At 35.4% G+C, this 18,858-nt stretch overlaps 1 pseudogene across 1 annotated transcript; it reads left to right on the forward strand.

Annotated features, from left to right (window-relative positions):
• The first annotated feature begins 8,064 nt into the window (after positions 1 to 8,064).
• LOC104681634 lies at positions 8,065 to 9,645 on the forward strand (annotated as a pseudogene). The gene has a single exon (XR_004056291.1). The product of XR_004056291.1 is annotated as a beclin-1 pseudogene (transcript).
• The last annotated feature ends 9,213 nt before the right edge of the window (positions 9,646 to 18,858 follow it).

The following is an 18,858-nucleotide window of genomic DNA, read 5'->3' on the forward strand; positions in this document are numbered from 1 at the left end:
ATTCTCTTATCATCATTAAGTCAGAAATGGTTGCAGCAGTGAGCAAAATGTGTGAGATACTTTTAAAATGACAGTACACATAGACAAGCTTTAAGGCTACCAAATTGCTATTTCTTTGTCGAACCTTAGATGCTCCTCTGGTATCTTGAATTTGTGTCTAGACAGAAGAGTAACACAAAAAAAAAAAAAAAAAAAAAAGCAACTAAAAAAGTGCTTCTAACATTTTCTTTCATTTTTCAGAAGGTAAGGTATAATTTACTCTGTCCACATTGAAGTTCGAAATAAACTGTTCTTTATAGAACTTCTCAACTCATAGATTGCTTGTGGGTAGTAGTCAAAATCAAGCAGAAAAATATAGGTGGCATTGAGTCTACTGTATCAATCTAATAGTTTGCTTCACAATATGGTTTCAAGAATATTGTACTTGGAAGTTGCATTACCCCAGAAATATATAAAGAATATTTTTGAGCACTAAGTATACTGTTACTCGGGTCTGTTTCATGAAGTGTTAATATAGCATGGGGAAGATAAAGTATTTCCATCCCATCAGATTCAAAGAATCATTGTTCAAATATAAATATCCAACAATTTCTCAGCTTGTATGCTATTTTGCCAGTTGCTTTTGCTGTCAGTTGTCTTTTCTTGTAAAAGATAAAGCTTTCTACAATAGCAAAAGTTATCTGCATAAAGTTTAATCTTACTGCATTTTCTTCCCTGTCCTGTGTGCTACATACTAATACACATGTCTATGGAACACAAGATGACGATGAGAGAGAAAAGTTTACATTGGGATATTCTCTAATATTTTGAGTTATTTAAGAGTTAACCTTAATAGATCACAAGACTGTTGAGACAAATTCAATTGCAGAAGGAAATCTGAAAGGACATAAAAAAAGGAAGAAGAGGAGAAGAAGAAGAAGAAGAAGAAGAAGAAGAAGAAGAAGAAGAAGAAGAAGAAGAAGAAGAAGAAGAAGAAGAAGAAGGAGGAGGAGGAGGAGGAGGAGGAGGAGGAGGAGGAGGAGGAGGAGGAGGAGGAGGAGGAGGAGGAAGAAGGAGGAGGAGAGTGGAGGAGGAAGGAAGGAAGGAAGGAAGGAAGAAAGACAGAAAGGAAGGAAGGAAGGAAGGAAGGAAGGAAGGAAGGAAGGAAGGAAGAAAGAAAGAAAGAAAGAAAGAAAGAAGAAAGAGCAAGCAAGCAGGCAACAACAAAACCCTTGGAACAATTTCTGTTACTTTATCAAATGTTTTGTCTGTTTTAAAAGATTAGTGAGTCACTGTCTTTTTGTTTTGTTTTTATAAAGAAGTTCTGTTGACTTAAAACACTACTGCCAACATAGGCAGAAATACCACAAGTACAGTTGTATAACGACAGTACTTAAAGCAAAGAAAAACGATATTTTAGAGCTGTTCCTGCTATTGAAGTCTCCTGAGTTTTCACAAAACATTTCCAAGGACTCAGTTAGGGTCCAGAGGTTCTCCATGAGTTCTAGTCAGCCCAATGCAGCTCTACCGTGAAATGCAGGGAGGTGAAGGCTTGGCTTATACAGTGGTAAATGAAATAAATGATTGTGATTATTTGAATATCTTTCTCTTGGGTTTTTCTTAGAACAATGTGCATTTGTAAAGCTGTGGAAAATTCACACACAAAAAGAATTTATGAGTATTATGTTGTGTTTTCATTTCTTTGACCCTGAATCAAGCAATTGTGTTTAATGCTTGTGCCTTTTGTTGTTGATGATGTTTGCTTTCAAGTTTGGATGCAGACTTCATAAAATAGAGAATAACTGAATTAATACCCAACTTAGTATGTGCTCTATGAGGCAAGTATTTAAGGAAAACTCTCATTCCCCTGCTGGATTGTGAGACTGACTAAGTCACAGATTGTGTCCTGCTAAGATATGCATGTCCTGGTGAACAGCAGAGTTCCTTGCACATAGCAGAATGATTGAACATTTGCAGAGTTAAAGTGGAATCCAATTGAATTAAAATGGCAGTAACACAGCATTTATTTGACAATTCTCTAAAACAGACAGCTGATAAATGGACAATTTGTGGCATCAAATGGTACCATTTATGAATTAAGATCTTGATGCGATTAAAGAAGTATGAATTTATATCTTCATGTTAGAAGATTCTAATTTTGTTGACTTAAATGTGTAGATACCTGTATAGTTTCAACATAATTGACTTAATTCATCAGAGCTTTTCTGGAAACAACAATAATTATCATTCATTGGCTCTCAAACCTGTCAGGGTACTATATTAGATGTGTTACACTTTTTTTTACATTTTATTTATTTATTATAATTGATACATTTTTAATTGCACACGTGTTTATGGGGTACAAGTTTATAGTTCAATACGTATCTATGTTGGATAATGATCCAACAAGGGTAGTGCATCCATTAGCTCATGCATTTGTTACTTGTTTATGGTAAGAATATTCAAAAGCCTCTCTTCTAGCTATTTTGTATTATGCAATATTTTATTGTTCACTATACTCACCTTAATGTGCAATAGAACACCAAACTTTATACCTCTTATCTAATTATAGCTTTGTTTCCATTGACCAACCTCTCCCTATTCTCCCCTCATGCTGTTCTACTCTCTGTTTTCATGATAGATACTTTTTAAAAATTCCACATAGAAGTGAGATCAGGCAGTATTTACCTTCCTGTCTGTGTCTGGCTTATTTCACTTGACATGATACCTTTCATGTCCATCCATGTTGTCCTAAATGACAGGATTTCATTCTGTTTGTTTGTTTGTTTGTTTGTTTTTGGCTAAATAGTATTCTATGGTATACATATACTACATTTTCTTTGCCCATGTATCTGGAGAGGAACATTTAGGTTGATTCCATAATGTAGCTATTGTGAATAGTGCTGCCATAAACATGGAAGTACAGATATGTCTTCAACATACTGATTTAATTTCTTCTGGGTATATAGCCAGTAATGGGATTGCTGGATCATATGGTTGTTCTATTTTTAATTTTTTGAGGAAGCTCTATACTGTTTTTCATAACGGCTGTAGTAATTTACATTCCCACCAACAGTGCATAATACCTTCCTTTTTTCCACATCGTTGCCACCATCCCTTATTTTTTGTGTTTTTGATAACAGCCATTCTAATGGGAGTGAGCGGTTATCTCACTGTGGTTTGAATTTGCATTTTCCTAATGATTAGTGACGTTGAGCATTTATTTTATACACATGTTGGCCATTTATATATCTTCTTTTAAGAAATATCTACTAAGATATTTTGCCCATTTTGTAATCAAATTGGTTTAATTTTTTTGCTGTTGAGTTGCTTAAGTTCTTTATATATTCTGGATATCAACCGCTTGTTAGATGTATAGTTTGCAAACATTTTTTTCCATTCTCTAGGTTATCTCCTTACTATGAATAGTCCTCTTTGCTATGTAAAAGATTTTCAGTTTGATGTGATCTCAATTGTCTATTTTTACTTTGTTGCCTGTACTTCTGAGGTATTATTTCAAAAATATTTGCCCAGCTAATGTTGTGAAGCATTTCCCCTACATTTTCTTCTAGTAGTTTTATAGTTTCTTTGGGACTTTACATTTAAGTCTTTAATTCATTTTGAGTTGGCTTTTATATATGATGAGAGACTGGTGTCTAGTCTCATTTTTCTGCATGTGAATATCCAGTTTTCCTAGCACCATATATTAAATAGACTGTCTTTTCCCAATGAATGTTACTGACATCTTCGTTGAAAATCGGTTGGCCATAGGTGTGTGATTTTTTTTCTGGGCTCTCAATTCTTTTCTATTGATCTATGTGTCTGTTTTTATACAACTATCATGCTGTTTGGTTGCTATAGGTTTGTAGTATATTTTGAAGTGAAGTAGTATAATGCCTCCAGCTCTGTTCTTTTTGCTCATAATTATTTTGGCTATTCAGGTCCTCTGTGGTTCCATATGAATTTTAGAATTATTTTTTCTATTTCTGTGAAGAATGCCACTGGTATTTTGATAGGGATTGCATGAAATCTGTAGATTGCCTTGAGTAGCCTAGCCATTTTAACAATATTGATTCTTCCCATCTCCTCTTCAATTTTCTGGGATAGTTTGAGGAGAATTGGTATTACTTCTTTAAATATTTGATGGAAATCAAGAGTGAAGTCATTAGGTTCTGGAATTTTCTTTGATGAAAGACTTTTTTGTTATTGATTCCATTTCCTCACTCATTATTAGCCTGTTCAAATTTTCTAATTCTTCAGAGTTTAACCTTGGTAGGTTATATATATCCAAGAATTATTTCTTCTTTGTTATCAAGTTTGTTGGCATATAGTTTATACAATAGTCTCATGATCCTTTGTATTTCTGTGGTATCACTTATAATGATTCCTTTTTCATGTCTCATTTTATTTGAGTCTTCTCATTTTTTCCTAACCTAGCTAAAGATTTAATTTTATTTATAATTTCAAAAAAATTAGTTTGTTGTTTTAGTGATCTTTTTCATTCTTTTTAGTCTATTTCTGCTCTAAGTTTAATTATTTTCTTACTTCTACCAATTTTGGCTTTAGATTTTTCTTCTTTTTCTAGAGTTTGAGGTACATTACTAGGTTATTAGAAATATTTCTCCTTTATTGAGGTAGGTGTTTATCATTATAAAATTGTCTCTTGAAACTGCTTTTGCTGTATCTTATAGATTTTGGCATGATGTGTTTTTCATTCTCATTTTTCTTAAGGAAATTTTAAATTTTCCTTTAAATGTCTTTATTGACACATTGATTGCTTAATAGCATGTTGTTTAATGTCCATGTACTGGTAAAGTTTCTAAAGTTTTTCTTGTTGATTTCCAGTTTTATATTATTGTGGTCAGATACTTGATAAGACTTTTGTCTTCTTATATTTGCTAAGACTTGTTTTGTGACCTAACATGTAATCTATCCTGGAGAATGTTCTATGTGCATGTTAGAAGAATGTGTACTCTTTAGCTATTGGATGGAATATTCTACAAAAGTTTGTTGGGTTCAGTTTGTCTATGGCTCAGTTTAAGTCTATTGTTTTTTTGTTGATTTTTCATCTGTAAGATCTGTTCACTGTTGAAAGTAGAGTGTTGACATTCCCTAACATTACTGTATTGTAGTCTGTCTCTTCTCTTAGTCTAATAAGATTTGCTTTACATATCTGGGTGCTCTGCTGTTGGATGACTGCTCACAATGTGTGGTGGGATGAAAAATGTCCCTCCAAAAGATACCCAATGGTCAAAATCACAGGAATCCATGCATGTTACTTTATATGAAAAAAAGAAAAGAAAAGAAAAAGGATCTTTGCAGATGTGATTCAATTAAGGATCTTGAAAGGGCGAGATTAGCCTGAATTATCTAGATGGGCCCTAATTGCAATAAGCATCCTTATAAGATGGAGGCAGAAGGAAATTTTACATATAGAGAGGGAGAAAAAGAGAAATAGCAGGAGGGTGAACGAGAGAGAAAAGAAGAAAGCATTGTGAAGACAGAGGAATATGAAAGTGATAAGGTTACAAGCCAAAGAATTCCAACAGCCAATAGAAGATGTAAAAAGTGATAAATGAAATATTTCCTGGAGCTTCTGGAGGGAATACGGAGGGAGTGTGCTTGATTTTGGACAAGCAATACAGATTTCAAAATTTGGGCCTCTAAAATTACGAAAAAATAAATTGCTGTTGTTTTAAGCCACCAAGTTTGTGGCAATTTGTTACAGAATCCTTGGGAAACTAAAGCACAGTTATAGCACTTTGGTAGTAATAATGTTAGAATTTGAACATACTATATTAGGATTCTACTGCTGTGTAACAAATTACCACATATTTGACAGCTTAAAAAATACCCATTTATCATCTCATAGCTCTGTAGATCAGACATTTAGGTGAAATTGACTGGAATATTTTTTGCTTAGGGCTGCACAAGGCTGCATTTGATGTGTTAGCATGGATGAGATCTTATCTGAAGGCTCTGGGAGAAATCCACCTAGGTAGGTTTGGCCCACCTCAATAATCTCCATATCTGAAACTCAACTCATTAGTAAACTTACTTAAATCTGAGAAATTCCTTTTATCACATGACGTAACTGCCGAGGAGTAACAACAGGATGTATTAATAGATTAGGAGTGCCATCTTAGATTCTGCCAACTGTATTTGGTCTCATGACTCCAAAGTCCATGCTATATTATCTGTCATACCACACTGTCTCCCAAAGTACTTTGTCCAGAGTTCCTTAAAACAGGGGTTCCCAACTCCTGGGCCATGGACTGGTACCAGTTTGTGGACTGTTAGGAAATGGGCCATGCATCATTACCAACTAAGCTCTACCTCCTATCAGATCAGCGGTGGCATTAGATTATCCTAGAAATGTGAAACGTATTGTGAACTGCACATGCGAGGGATCTAGGTTGTGTACTCCTGATGAGAATCTAATGCCTGATGATCTGAAGTGGACCAGTTTCATCCCCAAACCAGCCCCCACTGCCCTGTCCATGAAAAAATTGTCTTCCAGAAAACTGGTCCCTAGTGCCAAAAAGGTTGGGGACTGCTGCCTTAAAGAACACCCACAACATCTCATTAATTATCATGTTTCTGTGCAGTGTTTGTCTTTGTAGCAAAATGTCTTTATACCTGTTTCTATTTAAACTAGCAGAGATAACTTGTGGCATTGTAGCACCACTTCTTGTCTTAAAATCCATCAATTATTTTGCACTTTCCTACCTAAACATCCATAAAAGCAACAGAATGACTCTCAGAGGAACAACAAAGAGAGTCATAGAAGTGGGAGATAAGGTTGTAGCAGACATTTGAACATTTTCCCAGAGACTTACAGCAACAAGATACATAATTGTCCCCAGTTGATATTCTGGCTGGATCCCTGAATTGCCTTTACCCATAAGATGTTCTCTACCTTTAGTTTGCCTTGCTTCTGATTACTCCCAGAAAGATTGCCCTGGGGTTACTGGAACCACTCTGCTCTTGTGGGAATCTACCTGGAATTGCCTAGGAGCTTATGTTTCTCTGGGGTGACCCCAGAGTCTCCCTGGGGTGGCTGGTAAAGAAACACAAAGCCAGTTTATTTGCCTTGAAACATGGCAAACTGACTTGTAGTTTACGCTCCACTGCTTTCTCTGGAAACGGGCTGAAGTCGGGATTTCACCTCCCCCCACACACTTTTTTTTTTTTTTTTTTTTTTTTTTTTGATTCTGCTCCTTACCCATTTTCTATTGCACAATCAATTTCTCCTGGGAACCTGGCCTTCATAAATCATTTACACTTGAATCTTTGGCTGAGGGTTTCCTTCTGGGATGACCTAACCTCAGACATTAAATACACTTTGGGCACTTTTCTAGAGCCAGAAGCATTAAGGGCTAACAACTCTAAAAATCTCTACTTGGTAAGATTTTTTCCAGGCTGTTTTGTGTAGATAGTAGCCAGGTCACTATCTGGCAGCCAAGTTCTATGCTGTCAAACAGATACCTCTCCTAAGAGTGAGAGTGTGTGTTGGCCAAACAGGCTGCTTGGTCTTTGTGCTTTTGGAAATATTCCTTAGAATAGCACAACTCAAAGACTTTTCTAGCACTTCTGGAGATAAACCTGTCTTTGGCCACTATGTGAAACCCATTGCCTAAAAGTGTGCATATAGTTTTTACTGGCTCCGATTAGCTATCTCTCTTATGTGTATACATGTAGTAACTGATTAATTTTAAGTACCCGTAGAAACTACATGGGTGAGTACATAAATTCAAGGCCAGATGAGTTTTAAAAGGACATTTTAAACATTATATTAGTTATTTCAAGTCTGTAGTTGATTTATGAGTGTGAATACAGAATACAAAATAATGATCCATGGATGGATCCACTAAGCCTCTTAACTGCATATTCAGGTGCACATGAATGGTGCTACAAGAAGAATCAGGATTCAAGATGGGAACTCGCATAAAATAAGGGAGTAGGAGGTTTAAAATAAGGTGCCAGGGTTGCTCAGCAGAGACTGTTGAGATACAGTCTGTCCAAGGATGAGGCAGTACTCAAAAGCTATGTATAGTGAGAATTTTAAGAAATCCACCGGACTGGGAAGTCGCCGAAGACAGAGCGATGGCAGTTTTGGAGGCCTCGCTCTGGGACCGACCCGAGGCCACAGTGCCCCCGCGGTAGACCGGACTTGGGTGACGGGCTCCGGGCTCCCGAGGGATGGAAGGGTCTAAGACGTCCAACAACAGCACCATGCAGGTGAGCTTCGTGTGCCAGCGCTGCAGCCAGCCCCTGAAACTGGACACGAGTTTCAAGATCCTGGACCGTGTCACCATCCAGGAACTCACAGCTCCATTACTTACCACAGCCCAGGCGAAACCAGGAGGAAGAGACTAACTCAGGAGAGGAGCCATTTATTGAAACTCCTCGCCAGTATGGTGTCTCTTGCAGATTCATCCCCCCAGCCAGGATAATGTCCACAGAAAGTGCCAACAGCTTCACTCTGACTGGAGAGGCAACTGATGGCAGCACCATGGAGAACCTCAGCCGAAGACTGAAGGTCACTGGAGACCTTTTTGACATCATGTCAGGCCAGACAGATGTGGATCACCCACTCTGTGAGGAATGCACAGATACTCTTTTAGACCAGCTGGACACTCAGCTCAACGCCACTGAAAATGAGTGTCAGAACTACTAACGCTGTTTGGAGATCTTAGAGCAAATGAATGAGGATGACAGTGAACAGCTACAGATGGAGCTAAAGGAGCTAGCACTAGAGGAGGAGAGGCTGATCCAGGAGCTGGAAGATGTGGAAAAGAACCGCAAGATGGTGGCAGAAAATCTCGAGAAGGCCCAGGATGAGGCTGAGAGACTGGATCAGGAGGAAACTCAGTATCAGAGAGAATACAGTGAATTTAAACGGCAACAGCTGGAGCTGGATGATAAGCTGAAGAATGTGGAAAACCAGATGCGTTATGCACAGATTCAGCTGGATAAGCTGAAGAAAACCAGTGTCTTTAATGCAACCTTCCACATCTGGCACAGTGGACAGTTTGGCACAATCAATAACCTCAGGCTGGGTCGCCTGCCCAGTGTTCCCGTAGAACGGAATGAGATTAATGCTGCTTGGGGCCGGACTGTGTTGCTGCTCCATGCTCTGGCCAATAAGATGGGTCTGAAATTTCAGAGATATCGACTTGTTCCTTACGGAAACCATTCATATCTGGAGTCTCTGACAGACAAATCTAAGGAGCTGCCGTTATACTGTTCTGGGGGGTTGCGGTTTTTCTGGGACAACAAGTTTGACCATGCAATGGTGGCTTTCCTGGACTGTGTGCAGCAGTTCAAAGAAGAGGTTGAGAAAGGCGAGACACGTTTTTGTCTTCCCTACAGGATGGATGTGGAGAAAGGCAAAATCGAAGACACAGGAGGCAGCGGCGGCTCCTATTCCATCAAAACCCAGTTTAACTCTGAGGAGCAGTGGACAAAAGCTCTCAAGTTCATGCTGACGAATCTTAAGTGGGGTCTTGCCTGGGTATCCTCACAATTTTATAACAAATGACTTTTTTCCTTAGGGGGAGGTTTGCCTTAAAGGCTTTTAATTTTGTTTTGTTTGCAAACATGTTTTAAATTAAATTCAGGTAATATTAAACAGTACATGTTTGCAATACCAAAAAAAAAAAAAAAAAAAGAAAAAAAAAGAAAAAGAAAGAAATCCGCCTTGGTGCCCTAATGTCTCTTATATTAAAAATAAAAACAAAAAAGAAAAACCTTTTACATGGCAAAATGGATTATGCAGATGAAATTAAGGTTACTAAATTAGTTGACTTTAATTTAGGTTAATTATTCTAGTGAAACTCATCTAATCACGTGATCCCTTTTTAAAAAGTTTCAGGTATCTGGTGACACTTTGCCGGGACCCACCATCAAATTGCAATTCTTGAACACAAGGAAGCTATGATGGCTGGTCTAGAGCTTTTAAGTTCACTCATTACGACAAGCTCAGTTCCATGGAATAAATTCGTTACCTGAGCAATAATATTTTATATAATCAACTGCTGTCTTGGCCAGAGTAGATTATCATTTTATATTCGCTGAATGAAGGAGCTCCATATCCAACCAAATTTCTAAGAACTATTTTATCAAAACCTCATCCCTTTGAGGCAGACTAAGCAGAAAAGAATAGAGAAAGGGGACTAAGAATTCAACGTGGATAAGCAAAAGGAAAAGGTAACTCTATTTAGTAAACATCTAAAAATACCATCTTCTAGTGTCAATTGATGAGTACATTAGCACAGAGTTTACTCTCAGGGTGCCATAGTAAAACCTTTAATGGGCACTTCTTGGGAGGAGGTAAAAAGGAACACGAGAGTACTGGTATCATTTCGTTTTCCAGAAACCTTAGGGAAGTCCTGAAATGTACCCCTTTGTGGTTTGTTTAGTGTTTACCAATTTTTGATGTTATACTCTCCAGTAAAATGCATGAATGTGCAAAAAAAAAAAAAAATAAAAATGATAAAGAGAAAATCATTTTTTTGAAACAAATGAAGTAAATCAGAGCAAAATGTTGGAATCATAACTTGTTGATTAGTGTTGAATAACTCCTTTTTGCTACATTTTCCAGCCATTTATCATTATAAGATTCACATTTTTTGTGCTATGTCATCAATTGAATACTAAACAACTCTAGGTTAAGGAAACTCTCAGTTTGAAGTTTACAGTTTGGTTTTTATTAACAGGTCAATGTAATTTGGTGGGAAGTTCTTTGGACCAAAAGTCAATAGACTTGTATGGGCCAGTCACTCAGCCTTAATAATTTTGTTCTAAGTTCTTCATATTAAAATGAGAATAGCTAGTATATTAGCTTACTTTTAAGATATCTTGATTCTACTTAAGTTTGGACTTCTATTTTAGAGGAAATACCTTGCAGTGAATCATAGACGCAAACAAACTAGAAAAACCATTTATGTTATAGCTAAAATTACATTGGTGTAATTTTATTTCCTTACCTCTTGTGCTATTTACTCATTTTGTTAATTATGCCATTAGTTTTTTCCTTTGTCCCCATTCCCTTATGTAGATTTGTTTGTTTTGTGTGACCACTTAAAATGCCTATTAATTTTTATATTCCCAAATTGTTAACTTACAAAAATGAAATTGTTGCATTTCACTTTTTCTCTCTGTGTTTGTGCTTAACCTAAAAATATACCTTTAAGATTCATGCACTTTGCAAATTGTTCATTTAGTAGGCTATTATAACAGCTGCATAGTACTCTGAAGTATGTGTGTATCCATCACATTTTTTCCATATCCACTTCCTTGTGATGTACTACCAGATGTCTCCAACTCTAAAACAAAAACAATGCTGTCATCAAAATCCTCATATATATTCCTGAAAGAATTTACTTAGGGTATAATCCCAGAATCACGCTTGCAGGCTCACATTATATTTTTATATTTAATTTGAGTAAGTACTGTCAAATTACACTCAAAAATGACTGTGCCGGTGTAAAGGACTACGTGCTCGCAAACGAGACGTTCCGGATAAGTCCTGCTCTTGTAAACAAAGCAGGGCGTTCCCCATAGGAGCCAGTTGCAAACAGCAGACCCTGGGGGCTTGTTTATGTGTAAACATCTTGAAAATCCAGAAAGTCGGGGAAAGGTCAGAAAAACAACAATGTGTCTTGTGACTTGGTAACATTCCACAAATGACTGTATAAAATAAAGCAGAGCGTGTGGTTCGGGGCGGCCGCCATGTTTGTCTTGTCTTGTGTTGTCTTGTGTGTTCATTCCTTTGTTTAGGAAACACGCGGACCCCAACATGCCGGTCTACAGACCAAGGGGTCCTGGATGCCTATATTCTTATCAACATTTGGCATTATCCAGCTTTCTAATTTTTGCCAAAGAGACATATTTACCTTCCATTTCTCTGACAATAAGATGAGTATGATTTACATAATTTTACCCTTTTGGGTTTTTTCTTTAGTAAGTTGTCTTTTTATTTCTTGTACCCACTTCTTTTGAGACATCTTTTTCATGATTTTTAGAGGTCCTTGTATAAATTTCTAGATAGTAGTTCTTTTACTCTTTTAAATAGTGCAATTATTTGGGCCTTTTGTAATACATTATTAATTTTGTTCAAGGTGTTTTTTTATTGAAGAAAACTTTATTTTGATAGATGTAATTATTATAACCAATTTTTGCCTTAAGGTATGTGGTTTTAAAGTTTTATTTAAGAAGTCTTTTCATGTTTCTACGAAAGAAAGTTGTTCCTCAATAATTCTTCTATTAACTATACAGTTTTACCTCTAATATTAACAACTTGAATCCATCTCTGTACTGTTGTTATCTACAGAATCTACATTAAATGTAAAATAGGATTTATTTTATATATGTTTGTACTGACACTTTGTGATATTTTAACTGTTGCAAGTAAAAGTCAAATTACACTTATTTTACTCGTAGAAAGTTTTTGAACAATTCTACAACAGTGTCATAACTTATCCCATGCTGTTTTGCAATTGTAACTTTTCACTTATAATCTCTTTTACTCCACACCAGCACCATTCCCATTCCCTGAGAGTCAGTCAGTCCTATGAGTATGTACCCATCCTTATATGATGCTCTAGTTATAGCCTTAACTGCCTTGTTCCTAAAATATTGCAAAAGATTCTTACCTAGCCATAAAGCTCGATTTTAAGGACGTGCTCCAGAAGAACCCCCTTCAATTCTGCTCAGCTTTCCCTTCACCTCTGTTTTCCCGCAGCCCCAGCATATGGTCTTCAAATTGCCATTAATACAGGTGAGGTCTATTAGGGTTACATTTTCCCACACCTAGCCATTCTGTTAAGTCTTTTATTTTTGGTATAAACTTTGTGTCTTACATGTACAAGGGTTAGGCTTTTGAAATTCAATTAAGTCCAAGATCTTACAATTTTAACTGTGTTTTTCTGAAACCCAAAACGTTAAATAAAGTTTAACTTTTTGTTGTTTTTTTTTTTGTTGTTGTTCTTGTTCTTTTTTTTTTTTTTTTTTTTTTTCAGGTAGCAACTATCGCTTGGTTAAAAATCACTGTCTCTGACTAAATGGTGAAGAGCTAGGTTCAAAAAGAATACCAGGAACAAAATTCAGTTTGCTGAGTACATTAAAATGTGTACTGCTAAATGCTGGTCTCAAGGAGAGGGCTGAAGGTGGGTTAATTGAGATAGAGGGCAATACGTTTCAGGCCCAGGTTAGTCACCAGGGTAAAGAACACAGGAATCCAAATAGAACTAGGAATCCTTGAAATGGAATCAAGATAAGAAGCTTCAGATAGGATAACAAGGAGGAAGGAAGCTAAATGATGAAGTATACAAGGATTCAAAAGAAGCCTGGAAAACTGCTAGCACATTTAAGTGAACCCCAGAACCTTAGAGACAGAAGAGCCATAAAGATTATGTATGCAAGGGGTCTTTAATATTATTTGATTTAGTATCCTGCCTTCAGATTGATAGTTTCCTTATCCATACTATAAGCAAAGTGACAGAGACCCAGAGAAATGCACCTTTATTCTTAGCACGTGGGTGAGTGGAGGTAAGAAATGAGGTCTCCTTTGCTCCCAGATCAATCCTCTCAAGTATCATGATTTCCCTTCTAAGTCATAGTCACCTTCCCCTCAGCAAGTCAGCTTTTGAGTCAAGTCCTGGCAGGGAAACTAAATTGCATCTTAAGACTACTAAAATTTCTAACAAAAGGGTTAATACTAATTAACCATGATTATTCTCCCCACACTTTAACTTTTCTCATCCCCTACTAAATTCTAAGTGTTGTGCCTTGCTCTAGCCAGACAGCTAACGTGCTTTCTTTTCATGAGTTTTTAAAATTTTTTCCTGAATCCTTTATACTTTCCAACTTTTCTTTCTCTTGCTATCTTCTTTTTTTTTCCTTCCCTCGTTTAATGAGCATCAGTTGCAGTTTTGTACTGCAATTTAATGAGTTACATATGAAAAATAGAGAAACAAACGATAGGTTTTTCCTTTCCCAAGGAATTTGTGTCTAATAATATTTTAATCGGAATTTATTCATAGTTTAAATTAGCACTACCAACCCTTTTCTGTAAAGAGTCAAATAACAAATATTTTAGGCTTTCTGGGCCAGACAATCTCTGTTGCAACTACTCAATTCTACCACTGTAGCACAAAAGCATGAATAGGAAACAAACAAATGGGCATGACTGTATCTCAATAAAACATATTTACAAAAACAAGTGTGAGGCTAAATTGACCAGTGGGACATGTTTGCTAACATCTAGTTTAAATAAATATTTAAACAATATAAGTAGTATTATAAGAGAGATGTAAATAAAGGGATATAAGAGCCAAGGAGTCTCACCTCCTTTCTATCAATTCATGTTCTATTGCTAAATTGATCACCTTTGCAATATTTACTTTAGATAAAATATCTTAATAGTATAATTCTCTTTCTTTCTTGATATTTTATAATGCTAATTACTTGCTACATATAATTAGTAAAACGTCCCCCTGCTAGATTATTCAATTGTGAACAATCTTGATGACATTTAATGAATATTATACTGGCCATGAATCTTTCTTGGCATAGTCTTTTTTTAAAGAAAGATTTGCTACTATATCATCATTATTCTTGAAGAATTAGCAATAATATTTTATATGGCTAATAAATATCGTGAATCTAAAAACAAATACTGTGAACAATTTATGGTATTCAGCCATCATTATAGAAGAAAATGTTGAAAGAACATAAAAATAAATTAACCAATATGCTAAGATATGAAGAGTAATGCAAAGATATACTCAAAAGGACAAATGTACTTATCGTTCTTTTCTCTATATGAGTTTAATGTATCTTTAAATTATGTTATGTAAAAAATGTATTAGGGAAAGTACTCCATAATATTAATACTAAGGTAAAAGATCAATAGCAATACTAACACAGTAGTTTTCTACCAGGATGATTCTACCCCTCACAGTACATGTCTAGAAGTGTTTTTGGTTGTCATACAACCATGTCATACATGAGGGGACTATCACCAGCATCTAATGACTGGAGGCCAGGGAAGCCACTGGACAGCTGGCGAAGCACAGGACAATCCCCCACAACAAAGAATTATTCAACTAAAAGGTCAGACTCAAGGTTAGGAAACCCAGTCAGCATTTTTGGTCATGTACTTTTCTTTTTTATAATATTAAACTTTCAATTTTGAGATAATTGTATATTCACATACAAGAAATAATACAGTGAGGTACAGTGTACCCTTTACATGGTGACCCATAATGATAATATTTTGCAAAACTATAGTACAAAACCACAACCAGGCTATTAACATTGTCACAATTAGCACATAAAACATATCACAACAAGAATCCTTCATATTGGTCTTTTATAGCCACACCTACTTCCTTCCAAATCCAAGACCATTAATTGTATGCTTCCACTTATATGAAGTGTCCAGAATATTCACCTCTATAGCTACACAAAGTAGAGTAGTTGGTTATGAGGGCTGGGAGAAGAGAGAAATGGGGAGTAATCACAAAAGGCAATGGGGGTTCTTTCCGAGATGGTGAATATATTCTAAAATTAGATTTAAGTGATGGCTACATAACTTTGTGAATACACCAAAACCATCAAACTGTGTACTTTATATGAGTGAATATTAAGATATATCAATATATCTCAATAAAGTTGTTAAAAACTAAAAAATAATCAATTATCCATATATGCGTATTTCTATTTCTAAACTATTTTGTTATTTGCTTAATGTGTACATCCCCTCACAATGACTATAGTCTTCATTGTTGTATTTTTTGGGTGTATTAAAATTAAGTAGTAATTCCTCCAACGTTATTCTTTTTCTTTAATTGCCTTAACTCTTCTGGTTCCCATGCATTTCTTATACATTTTTAAATCATTTTGTCAGTATCTACAAAGCTTCTGCAGGGGAATGATTATGCTAAATATATAAATTGTTTGAGGGGAAAACGTAGACGTTTTCTTCTTTCAAGACTTCTAATCCATGGAAATGGAATCTCTGCATTTCTTTAGGTCTTCTTTGGTCACTATCATCAGCATGTGTAGTTTTTAGCATACAAATCTTGTACATGTTTTGTTAGATTTATACCTAAGTATGTATATAAAGTTGGAAAAGAATTATTATAAATGGTAAAAATTATTTTTCCAGTTGTTCAATAGTACGTAGAAATGCAATAAATTTTCATGTGTTGACTTTGTATTTGTACCTTGAATCTCATTTACTATTTCTAGAAGGTTTTTTACAGATTTTTTAAAATTTTCCATGTCAACAATCACGTCATCCGTGAACAGGAACAGTTATTTCTTCCTCTCAATTCTGTGTATCTTTCATTTCTGTTTCTGGCTTTATTGCCTTGAGTTGAATCTTAATATAATGTTAAATAGAAGTCGTAAACACGGACATACTTTCTTGTTCCCAAACTTAGGGAGAAAGTGTTAAATCTTTCACTATTAAGTATGATGTCACCTTTAGGATTCTTGTTAATGTCACTTATTAGGTTGAGAAAGTTTCCTTCTATTTCTAGGTTGCCCAGAGTTTGGTTGGTGGGTTGGTGGGTTGGTTGGCTGGTTCTTATCATGAATGAAGTTGAATTTTGTCAAATGCATTTTTTTCATTAATTGATAAAATCATGTGGTTTTTCTTCTTTAGACTATTAAATGGTGGGTTATGGTGATTTTTGAGTGATGAATTAACCTTGTATTCTCACAATAACCCCCAATTTGGTCATGATATATATAATTTATTGACATATGTAGAGGCTGTTTGCTTCTTTGTTCACAAAACATTATGTATCTGTACTTTTTCTCCCTTTGTTCTTTCTGAATCTGGTTTTGTTATTGGGGTAATTTTCTCATCATAAAATCAGTTGGGAAATGTTTCCTTCCTTTTATTTTAGAAAAGAATTTCATAAAATTGGCATTATTTCTCTTTTAAATGTGTGCTAGATTTTGCCAGTAAAACCATCTGGGCCTAGAAAGTTCTTTTTCAGAAAAGTTTAGCCATGAATTCAATTTTTTAAAAGTAGCTATGTGAGTACTTATATCAGTTTGAGTGAATTTTGAATATACAAATCCATTCCGATAATAAGAGAAATGCTTTGCAAGCAATTGCTTCACTTAATCTAGATTAGCTAACTTATATACAGACAGCTGTTTGTATATATCCTTATTCTTTTAATAGAATAATAGAATTGTTATTATTGATACAGTAATACAGGGTCTGTAGTGATAGCCAACTTTTTATTTCTAATAGTCACAACATTTGTCGTATTGAGTTTTATTTGATCGGTTTGGTGAATCGTTTGTTACTTTTATTATTCTTTTTAAAAAATAAGCTTAGAGTGTCATTAATTCTCTCAATTTTTTTATGTTCTCAGATTTGTTCCTGCTCTTATCTTTATTATTAACCCTTCCTTATTCTTGTTTTGAGTTAACTTTTTTCTAATTTCTTTAGATGGAAATCTTGATTGTTGATTTGAGACATGTATTTTATTCTGACATAAGCACTTAATGATATAAATATGCCCCTAAGCACTGCTTTTGCTACAGAGTTCAATTTTTGATATGTAGTATTTTAATTTTTATTAGGGCTAAAATAGTTCCATATTTGCTTTGAGAGCTTATCTTTGACTCATCTCCAAGTGTTTGAAGATGTTCCTTTCCTTTTTCTTCCATTGATTTCTAATTTAACGCCATTAAAGTTAGAGAACATACTCTGCATGATTTAAATTCTTTTAATGTGTTAAAGTTTATTTTATAATACATGGTATGATATATTTTGGTGAATATTCCGCATACATGTAAAAGGATTATGTACTCTGTCAAGGTGCAGTGAATTACAGCTGTAATCCCAGTGTTTTGAGCAGGCTGGGCAATAAAACAAGACCCCATCTCTACAAATAATAATAATAATAATAATAATAATAATAATAATAAATTTTAAATTAGCTGGTCATGGTGGTGGGCACCATAGCTACTTGGAAGGCTGAGGAAAGAGGATTATTTGAGCCCAAGATTTCGAGGCTCCAGGGAGCTATAATCAGGCCACTGAACTTCAGGCTGAGTGATAAAGCAAGATTCTTTAAAAAAAATAAAAGTGTATTCTTTTGTTGTTAGAGTGTTGTATAAGTATTTATCAGATTTAACTGGTTTATGGTACTATTCAGTTACCCCAAATTCTCACTGATACTCTGTCTGATAGTTTTATTGATTACCAAAAAGAAGGAATATTGAAGTGTCCAACTGTCATAGTGAACTTACCTGTTTCTCAGTTCAGTTTTGTCAGTTTTTGCTTCCTGAATTTCGAACTCTTGTGAGTGCCTATACATTTTGAATTAGTACATCTTCTTGGAGAATTAACTGTCTTTTTTTTATTATTATGCAATGCTTATATTTATCCTTGGTAATTATATTTGTTCTGAATTTTATTATCTGTGATGTTAATATAATCACTCTATCTAGTTTTCTTTTGATTGACATCTATATGGTATGTTTTATCCGTTCTTTTTTTTTTTTTTAAGATGAAGTCTCAGGCTGGAGTGCAATGGCACAGTCTTGGCTCACTGCAACCTCCTCCACCTCCTGGATTCAAGCGATTCTCCTGCCTCAGCCTCCCAAGTAGCTGGGATTACAGGCACCCACCACCATGCCTGGCTAATTTTTGTATTTTTAGTAGAGACAGGTTTTCACCATGTCGGCCATGCTGGTCTTGAACTACTGACCTCATGATCCACCAGCTTCGGCCTACCAAAGTGCTGGGAATACAGGTGTGAGCCACCGTGCCCTGCTCTTTTCCGCTCTTTTACTTTAAATCTAAATATATCCTTATATTTGAAGTAAGTTTCTTGTGAA

Source organism: Rhinopithecus roxellana, chromosome 3 (assembly GCF_007565055.1).
Source record: "Rhinopithecus roxellana isolate Shanxi Qingling chromosome 3, ASM756505v1, whole genome shotgun sequence".
Taxonomy (NCBI): Eukaryota; Metazoa; Chordata; class Mammalia; order Primates; family Cercopithecidae; genus Rhinopithecus; species Rhinopithecus roxellana.